The sequence below is a fragment of the Oncorhynchus gorbuscha genome, linkage group LG25 (assembly GCF_021184085.1).
Source record: "Oncorhynchus gorbuscha isolate QuinsamMale2020 ecotype Even-year linkage group LG25, OgorEven_v1.0, whole genome shotgun sequence".
Taxonomy (NCBI): Eukaryota; Metazoa; Chordata; class Actinopteri; order Salmoniformes; family Salmonidae; genus Oncorhynchus; species Oncorhynchus gorbuscha.
In genome coordinates this window covers 48,228,213-48,238,212 of record NC_060197.1, presented here as the reverse complement: position 1 = coordinate 48,238,212, position 10,000 = coordinate 48,228,213, and the positions used below count along the sequence as shown (strand labels likewise).

The window sequence follows — 10,000 nt, the reverse complement described above, 5'->3', positions numbered from 1 at the left end:
GGTTAGAGTGTTGGGCCAGTAACCAGCAGGTAGCCTAGTGGTTAGAGTGTTGGACCAGTAACCAGCAGGTAGCCTAGTGGTTAGAGTGTTGGGCCAGTAACCAGCAGGTAGCCTAGTGGTTAGAGTGTTGGGCCAGTAACCAGCAGGTAGCCTAGTGGTTAGAGTGTTGGGCCAGTAACCAGCAGGTAGCCTAGTGGTTAGAGTGTTGGGCCAGTAACCAGCAGGTAGCCTAGTGGTTAGAGTGTTGGGCCAGTAACCAGCAGGTAGCCTAGTGGTTAGAGTGTTGGACCAGTAACCAGCAGGTAGCCTAGTGGTTAGAGTGTTGGGCCAGTAACCAGCAGGTAGCCTAGTGGTTAGAGTGTTGGGCCAGTAACCAGCAGGTAGCCTAGTGGTTAGAGTGTTGGGCCAGTAACCAGCAGGTAGCCTAGTGGTTAGAGTGTTGGGCCAGTAACCAGCAGGTAGCCTAGTGGTTAGAGTGTTGGGCCAGTAACCAGCAGGTAGCCTAGTGGTTAGAGTGTTGGGCCAGTAACCAGCAGGTAGCCTAGTGGTTAGAGTGTTGGGCCAGTAACCAGCAGGTAGCCTAGTGGTTAGAGTGTTGGGCCAGTAACCAGCAGGTAGCCTAGTGGTTAGAGTGTTGGGCCAGTAACCAGCAGGTAGTCTAGTGGTTAGAGTGTTGGACCAGTAACCAGCAGGTAGCCTAGTGGTTAGAGTGTTGGGCCAGTAACCAGCAGGTAGCCTAGTGGTTAGAGTGTTGGGCCAGTAACCAGCAGGTAGCCTAGTGGTTAGAGTGTTGGGCCAGTAACCAGCAGGTAGCCTAGTGGTTAGAGTGTTGGACCAGTAACCAGCAGGTAGCCTAGTGGTTAGAGTGTTGGGCCAGTAACCAGCAGGTAGCCTAGTGGTTAGAGTGTTGGGCCAGTAACCAGCAGGTAGCCTAGTGGTTAGAGTGTTGGACCAGTAACCAGCAGGTAGCCTAGTGGTTAGAGTGTTGGGCCAGTAACCAGCAGGTAGCCTAGTGGTTAGAGTGTTGGGCCAGTAACCAGCAGGTAGCCTAGTGGTTAGAGTGTTGGGCCAGTAACCAGCAGGTAGCCTAGTGGTTAGAGTGTTGGGCCAGTAACCAGCAGGTAGCCTAGTGGTTAGAGTGTTGGGCCAGTAACCAGCAGGTAGCCTAGTGGTTAGAGTGTTGGGCCAGTAACCAGCAGGTAGCCTAGTGGTTAGAGTGTTGGGCCAGTAACCAGCAGGTAGCCTAGTGGTTAGAGTGTTGGGCCAGTAACCAGCAGGTAGCCTAGTGGTTAGAGTGTTGGACCAGTAACCAGCAGGTAGCCTAGTGGTTAGAGTGTTGGGCCAGTAACCAGCAGGTAGCCTAGTGGTTAGAGTGTTGGGCCAGTAACCAGCAGGTAGCCTAGTGGTTAGAGTGTTGGGCCAGTAACCAGCAGGTAGCCTAGTGGTTAGAGTGTTGGGCCAGTAACCAGCAGGTAGCCTAAAGGTTGCTGGATCAAGGCAGTTAACCCACTGTTCCCCTGAACAAGGCAGTTAACCCACTGTTCCCCTGAACAAGGCAGGTTACCCACTGTTCCCCTGAACAAGGCAGTTAACCCACTGTTCCCCTGAACAAGGCAGGTTACCCACTGTTCCCCTGAACAAGGCAGTTAACCCACTGTTCCCCTGAACAAGGCAGGTTACCCACTGTTCCCCTGAACAAGGCAGTTAACCCACTGTTCCCCTGAACAAGGCAGTTAACCCACTGTTCCCCTGAACAAGGCAGTTAACCCACTGTTCCCCTGAACAAGACAGTTAACCCACTGTTCCCCTGAACAAGGCAGTTAACCCACTGTTCCCCTGAACAAGACAGTTAACCCACTGTTCCCCTGAACAAGACAGTTAACCCACTGTTCCCCTGAACAAGGCAGTTAACCCACTGTTCCCCTGAACAAGACAGTTAACCCACTGTTCCCCGGTAGGCCGTCGTTGTAAATAATATTTTTGTTCATAACTGACTTGCCTCGTTAAATAATGTTCGACAAAAATAGTGTTGAATAGTGAAGACTGTTGCCAAGGTTACACATGTTCAGTACCAATAACAAAGAATAGTGTTGAATAGTGAAGACTGTTGCCAAGGTTACACATGTTCAGTACCAATAACAAAGAATAGTGTTGAATAGTGAAGGCTGTTGCCAAGGTTACACATGTTCAGTACCAATAACAAAGAATAGTGTTGAATAGTGAAGGCTGTTGCCAAGGTTACACATGTTCAGTACCAATAACAAAGAATAGTGTTGAATAGTGAAGACTGTTGCCAAGGTTACACATGTTCAGTACCAATAACAAAGAATAGTGTTGAATAGTGAAGACTGTTGCCAAGGTTACACATGTTCAGTACCAATAACAAAGAATAGTGTTGAATAGTGAAGACTGTTGCCAAGGTTACACATGTTCAGTACCAATAACAAAGAATAGTGTTGAATAGTGAAGACTGTTGCCAAGGTTACACATGTTCAGTACCAATAACAAAGAATAGTGTTGAATAGTGAAGACTGTTGCCAAGGTTACACATGTTCAGTACCAATAACAAAGAATAGTGTCTTGCAGACAAAGTTCAGGGGGTCCTGGTTGGGTTATCCCCCCCCCCCCCAAATGTGATGTGCCTTGGTTCCATCTCAGACTCATGTTCTGTGATTGGATAGAATGGCGATGACCAAACGTTGCTCGTGACCATTGGTTGGCGTGGTCGGACCTCACCCAAAGCCTGGACTCTTAACTCAGAGGACTGTTCATGTCTATGTCTGATGTGCTGAGGAAACCCCTGTGTCTTTGTCATTGCTACTTAAAGATGTTAGATATGCCTTTGTCTCTCTCTCAATTTCAATTTAAGGGGCTTTAATTGGCATGGGATACATATGTTTACATCACTAAAGCAAGTGAAATAGATAATAAACAAAAGTTTGATTATTAAAAAAAACACAAAAAAAACATTACACTCAAAGAATAAAGACATTTTAAATGTCATATTATGTCTATATACAGTGTTGTAATGATGTGCAAATAGTTAAAGTACCAAAGGAATTATAAATAAACATAAATATGGGTTGTATTTACAATGGTGTTTGTTCTTCACTGGTTGCCCTTTTCTCGTGGCAACAGGTCACACATCTTGCTGCTGTGATGGAACACTGTGGAATTTCACCCAGTAGATATGGGAGTTTATCAAAATTGGGTTTGTTTTCGAATTCTTTGTTTATCTGTGTAATCTGAGGGAAATATGTCTCTCTAATATGGTCATACATTGGGCAGGAGGTTAGGAAGTGCAGCTCAGTTTCCACCTCATTTTGTGGGCAGTGAGCACATAGCCTGTCTTCTCTTGAGAGCCATGTCTGCCTACGGTGGCCTTTCTCAATAGCAAGGCTATGCTCACTGAGTCTGTACATAGTCAAAGCTTTCCTTAAGTTTGGGTCAGTCACAGTGGTCAGGTATTCTGCCACTGTGTACTCTCTGTTTAGGGACAAATAGCATTCTAGTTTGCTCTGTTTTTTTGTTAATTCTTTCCAATGTGTCAAGTGATTATCTTTTTGTTTTCTCATGATTTGGTTGGGTTTAATTGTGCTGCTGTCCTGGGGCTCTGTGGGGTGTGTTTGTGTTTGTGAACAGAGCCCCAGGACCAGCTTGCTTAGGGGACACTTCTCCAGGTTCATCTCTCTGTAGGTGATTGCTTTGTTATGGAAGGTTTGGGAATCGCTTCCTTTTAGGTGGTTGTAGAATTTAACGGCTCTTTTCTGGATTTTGATCATTAATTTAGTGGGTATCGACATTATTTAGTGTTCTACGTTGTACACTGAGGATATTTTTTGCAGAATTCTGCATGCAGAGTCTCAATTTGGTGTTTGTCCCATTTTGTGAAATCTTGTTTGGTGAGCGGACCCCAGACCTCACAACCACAAAGGGCAATGGGCTCTATGACTGATTCTCTCTCTCTCTCTCTCTCTCTGTCTCTCTCTCTCTCTCTCTCTCTCTCTCTCTCTGTCTCTCTCTCTCTCTGTCTCTCTCTCTCTCTCTCTCTCTCTCTCTCTCTCTCTGTCTCTCTCTCTCTCTCTCTCTCTCTCTCTCTCTCTCTCTCTCTCTCTCTCTCTCTCTCTCTCTCTTTCTCTCTCTCTGTCTCTTCTCTGTCTCTCTCTGTCTCTCTCTCTCTGTCTCTCTCTCTGTCTCTCTCTCTGTCTCTGTCTCTCTGTCTGTCTCTGTCTCTCTCTTTCTGTCTCGCTCTGTCTCTGTCTCGCTCTCTCTGTCTCTTTCTGTCTCTGTCTCTCTCTCTGTCTCTCTCTCTCTCTGTCTCTGTCTCTCTCTCTGTCTCTCTCTCTCTGTCTCTGTCTCTCTCTCTGTCTTTCTCTGTCTCTGTCTCTCTCTCTGTCTCTCTCCCTCTCTCTTTCCTCCCCACATCTCTCTCTGTCTCTCTCTCTGTCTCTCTGTCTCTCTCTCTCTCTGTCTCTGTCTCGCTCTCTCTGTCTCTTTCTGTCTCTGTCTCTCTCTCTGTCTCTCTCTCTCTCTGTCTCTGTCTCTCTCTCTGTCTCTCTCTCTCTGTCTCTGTCTCTCTCTCTGTCTCTCTCCCTCTCTCTTTCCTCCCCACATCTCTCTCTGTCTCTCTCTCTGTCTCTCTGTCTCTCTCCCTCTCTCTTTCCTCCCCCCATCTCTCTCTCTAGCTGACCTCCTGGTGAATACATTGTGCCTCCCCTTCACGTTGGTCTATACTCTGCTCGGGGAGTGGAAGTTTGGCCAGGTACTTTGTTTCCTGCTTCCCTATGCACAGGGATTGGCTGTCCACGTATCCACGGTGACGCTCAACGTCATAGCCGTCGATAGACACAGGTGAGACTTCATCAAGTTTAACTGCTGACTGATTGACAGGCTGATTGATTTACTGGCTGATTGTTTAACTGCTGACTGATTGACAGGCTGATTGATTTACTGGCTGATTGTTTAACTGCTGACTGATTGACAGGCTGATTGATTTACTGGCTGATTGTTTAACTGCTGACTGACTGACAGGCTGATTGATTTACTGGCTGGCTGACTGTTTGATCGATTGATTTTTTAACTGACTGACTGATTGACTGATTCATTGATTGATTGACTGGCTGATTGATTGACTGGCTGACTGATTGACAGGCTGACTGACTGGCTGATTGATTGACTGGCTGATTGATTGACTGATTGACTGACTGATGTACTGGCTGACATATTGATTGACTGGCTGGCTGATTGATTGATTGACTGGCTGACTGATTAATTGACTGGCTGATTGATTGACTGATTAATTGATTGACTGGCGCACTGATTGGCTGGCTGATTGATTGACAGGTGCATAGTGTACCATCTGGAGACCAGGATGAGAAAGGATGTGTGTTTCGGGGTGATTGATTGGCTGGCTGATTGATTGACAGGTGTATAGTGTACCACCTGGAGACCAGGATGAGAAAGGATGTGTGTTTCAGGGTGATTGATTGGCTGGCTGATTGATTGACAGGTGTATAGTGTACCACCTGGAGACCAGGATGAGAAAGGATGTGTGTTTCGGGGTGATTGATTGGCTGGCTGATTGATTGACAGGTGTATAGTGTACCACCTGGAGACCAGGATGAGAAAGGATGTGTGTTTCGGGGTGATTGATTGGCTGGCTGATTGATTGACAGGTGTATAGTGTACCACCTGGAGACCAGGATGAGAAAGGATGCGTGTTTCGGGGTGATTGCCGCCACGTGGGTACTGAGTGCGGTGCTGGCCAGTCCACTAGCTATCTTCAGAGAGTATGGGACCTTCAATCTGGCTCCAGGACAGCCTATACAGGTAGGTCTCACAGACAGACAGACAGACAGACAGACAGACAGACAGACAGACAGACAGACAGACAGACAGACAGACAGACAGACAGACAGACAGACAGACAGACAGACAGACAGACAGACAGACAGACAGACAGACACACACACAGACACACAGACAGACACACAGACACACACACAGACAGACAGACACGCACACAGACACACACACAGAGAGACAGACAGACAGACAGACACACACACAGAGAGACAGACAGACAGACAGACACACAGACCCTAACCCTCTCTCCTCTTCTCCAGGTGTGTACAGAGAAGTGGCCGGGCAGCTCGACAGACGGGACAGTCTATTCAATCTCCATGCTCCTCCTCCAGTACGTTCTCCTCTAGCCGTCATCTCTTTCGCCTACGCTCGTATCTGGTCCAAACTCCGTTCCCACATGTCCCCCGCCGCCGCAACGGCCGCCACCGCCCGGCGCAAAACCACCAAGATGCTGGTGACCGTGGTCGTGGTGTTGCGGTCAGCTGGCTGCCGTTCCACGCTTTTCAATTGCCACGGATATCGACAGCTCCGTCTTGGACATGAGGGATTTTAGACTTCTGTACACGCTGTTCCACGTGGTGGCCATGTGCTCAACGTTCGCCAACCCTCTGCTCTGGGTGGATGAACAGCAACTATCGCACCGTTCACGACCGTGTTCCGACAGAGAATGGATAGTGTGCATCCGGAGGGAGGAAGGGGAAGGAGGAAGAGGGAAGGGAGGAGATGGGGGGAGGAAGGGAGGAGATGGGGGGAGGGAAGGCAGGAGATGGGGAGGGAAGGCAGGAGAGGGGGAGGGAAGGCAGGAGAGGGGGAGGATGGCAGGAGATGGGGGAGGGATGGCAGAAGAGATGGCAGGAGGTGGAGAAGAAATGAAGCTGATCTAGAGGCCCAGGACATTGTGACAAACCATCTCAATGCTACAGACCTCTCTGAGAGAGAAGAAGAGGAAGGAGAGAGAGAATTAGAGACAGAAGGAGAGAGAGGAGGGGAGAGAGAGAGAGAGAGAGAGAGAGAGAGAGAGGGAGGGAGGGAGGGAGGGAGGGAGGGAGAGAGAGAGAGAGAGAGGAAAGAGAGAGAGAGAGAGAGAGAGAGAGAGAGAGAGAGACCGATATGGGGAGAGGCAGATGAAGAGAGACCTATATGGGGAGAGGCAGATGAAGAAGAAGAGGTGGAGGGAGGGAGGGAGGGAGGGAGGGAGGAGGGAGGAGGGAGGGAGGGAGGGAGGGAGGGAGGGAGGGAGGAGAGGGGAGGGAGGGGAGGGAGGGGAGATGAGGGAGGGAGGGAGGGAGGGAGGGAGGGAGGGAGGGAGGGAGGGAGGGAGGGAGGGAGGGAGGGAGGGAGGGAGGAGGGAGGGAGGAGGGAGGGAGGAGGAGGGAGGGAGGATAAGAAGAGACTGAATAGAGAGAACCACAAATGAGGTGGAAACTGAGCTGCACTTCCTAACCTCCTGCCCAATGTATGACGATAGAGACACATATTTCCTCAGATTACACAGATCCACAAAGAATTAGAAAACAAACCCAATTTTGATAAACTCCCATATATACTGGGTGAAATACCACAGTGTGCATCACAGCAGCAAGATTTGTGACCTGTTGCCTGAGAAAAGGTCAACCAGTGAAGAACAAACACCATTGTAAATACAACCCACATTTATGCTTATTTATTTTCCCTTGTGTACTTTAACCATTTGTACATTGTTACAACACTGTATATATATATATATATATATATAATATTACATTTGTAATGTTCTTTATTGTTTTGAAACTTCTGTATGTGTAATGTTTACTGTTAATCTTTATTGTTTATTTCACATTTTGTATATTATCTACCTCACTTGCTTTGGCAATGTTAACACATGTTTCCCATGTCAATAAAGCCCCTTGAATTGAATTGAATTGAGAGATAAAGCAGTGATGACCTAATAGAGATAACCCACTATTCACATGAAAAAAGGGATGACGTGAAAGAGAGATAACCCACTGATCATGATAAAATTATGTTACAGAGATAACCCACTGTTCCATGATTAAAACGAAAATGTCAGAGATGGGATGAAGAAAAAGATTATAAGATTTTTTTTTTAAACCGAAAGGAGCTTAAAGTTTTAATGAGTTCAGTTTAATGGGTCGGGACTGGCTGGCTGGGCAGTGGTGACATGTATTCAGTCCCAAATCACAGAATGTTTTAGGGTTGTTGATTTAGAGTAGTTTGGAAACTTGACTCTGTTCAAATGCCACCCTATTCCCTATCAGGGACGTGGTAAATAGTAGTGCACTGTTAAGGAGAATATGGTGCCATTTGAGAGCACCATGGCCTCATTTGTAGGTGAATTAAAAAATAAATGTGTGCCAAACTTTAATAAATGTTCAATCAAAATAAATCAGGAAATGTGAATGGCTTTCGGTGCGTCTCATGGAAATCTATTGATATTTCAGGAGATGGTGGCTGTCTGTTGATGTCTTGGTATTCATTTAGATTAATGGATGTGATGAGGAGTCAAAACTATAGACTTCAGGATGAGGAGTCAATGTTGTAGACTTCAGGATGAGGAGTCAATACTATAGACTCCAGGATGAGGAGTCAATACTATAGACTTCAGGATGAGGAGTCAATACTATAGACTTCAGGATGAGGAGTCAAAGCTATAGACTTCAGGATGAAGAGTCAATATTATAGACTTCAGGATAAGGAGTCAATGTTGTAGACTCCAGGATGAGGAGTCAATACTATAGACTTCAGGATGAGGAGTCAATACTATAGACTTCAGGATGAGGAGTCAATGCCGTATGCTTCAGGATGAGGAGTCAATACTATAGACTCAGGGTGAGGAGTCAAAACTATAGACTCAGGGTGAGGAGTCAAAACTATAGACTTCAATGTGGAGAGTCAATACTATAGACTTCAGGATGAGGAGTCAATACTATAGACTTCAGGATGAGGAGTAAAAACTATAGACTCAGGGTGAAGAGTCAATACTATAGACTTCAGGATGAGGAGTCAATGTTGTAGACTTCAGGATGAGGAGTCAATACTATAGACTTCAGGATGAGGAGTCAATACTATAGACTTCAGGATGAGGAGTCAATACTATAGACTTCAGGATGAGGAGTCAAAACTATTGACTTCAAGGTGAAGAGTCAATACTGTAGACTTCAGGATGAGGAGTCAAAACTGTAGACTTCAGGATTAGGAGCCCAATACTGTAGACTCAAAATGAGGGAGTCAAAACTATAGAATTCAGGATGACTGTGACACGCTGGTGACATTAGGCATGAACATTTAGAGCCGAAAATGAAAGAAATTATACAACGTCGATGGAATGACAGAAATCCTTCCATAATGTGGATTACTAGTACAGATTACTACTTGTTGATCTCTTGAGCACAGATGAGGTTCTAACCCAGGGAGAGAAAGAGAGAGAAAGAGAGAGAGAGAGAGAGAGAGAGAGAGAGAGAGAGAGAGAGAGAGAGAGAGAGAGAGAGAGAGAGAGAGACAGAGAGAGAGAGAGATACAGAGAGAGAAATAGAGACAGAGAGAGAGAGAGAGAGAGAGAGAGAGAGAGAGAGAGAGAGAGAGAGAGAGAGAGAGAGACAGATACAGATAGAGACAAAGAGAGAGAGAGAGAGAGAGAGAGAGAGAGAGAGAGAGAGAGAGAGAGAGAGAGAGAGAGAGAGAGAAACAGAGAGAGAAATAGAGACAGAGAGAGAGAGAGAGAGAGAGAGAGAGAGAGAGAGAAGGAGAGAGAGAGAGAGAGAGAGATAGAGTTACAGAGATACAGAGATACAGAGAGAGAAATAGAGACAATGTACCTACAGTGCATTCTGAAAGGTATTGAGGTAGATATGTACCTACAGTACATTCTGAAAGGTATTGAGGTAGATATGTACCTACAGTACATTCTGAAAGGTATTGAGGTAGATATGTACCTACAGTGCATTCTGAAAGGTATTGAGGTAGATATGTACCTACAGTACATTCTGAAAGGTATTGAGGTAGATATGTACCTACAGTGCATTCTGAAAGGTATTGAGGTAGATATGTACCTACAGTACATTCTGAAAGGTATTGAGGTAGATATGTACCTACAGTGCATTCTGAAAGGTATTGAGGTAGATATGTACCTACAGTG

At 46.2% G+C, this 10,000-nt stretch overlaps 1 pseudogene; it reads left to right on the top strand.

Annotated features, from left to right (window-relative positions):
• The window catches only part of LOC124013885, a 16,358-nt pseudogene that overhangs the window by 1,905 nt on the left and 4,453 nt on the right, over nt 1-10,000 (top strand).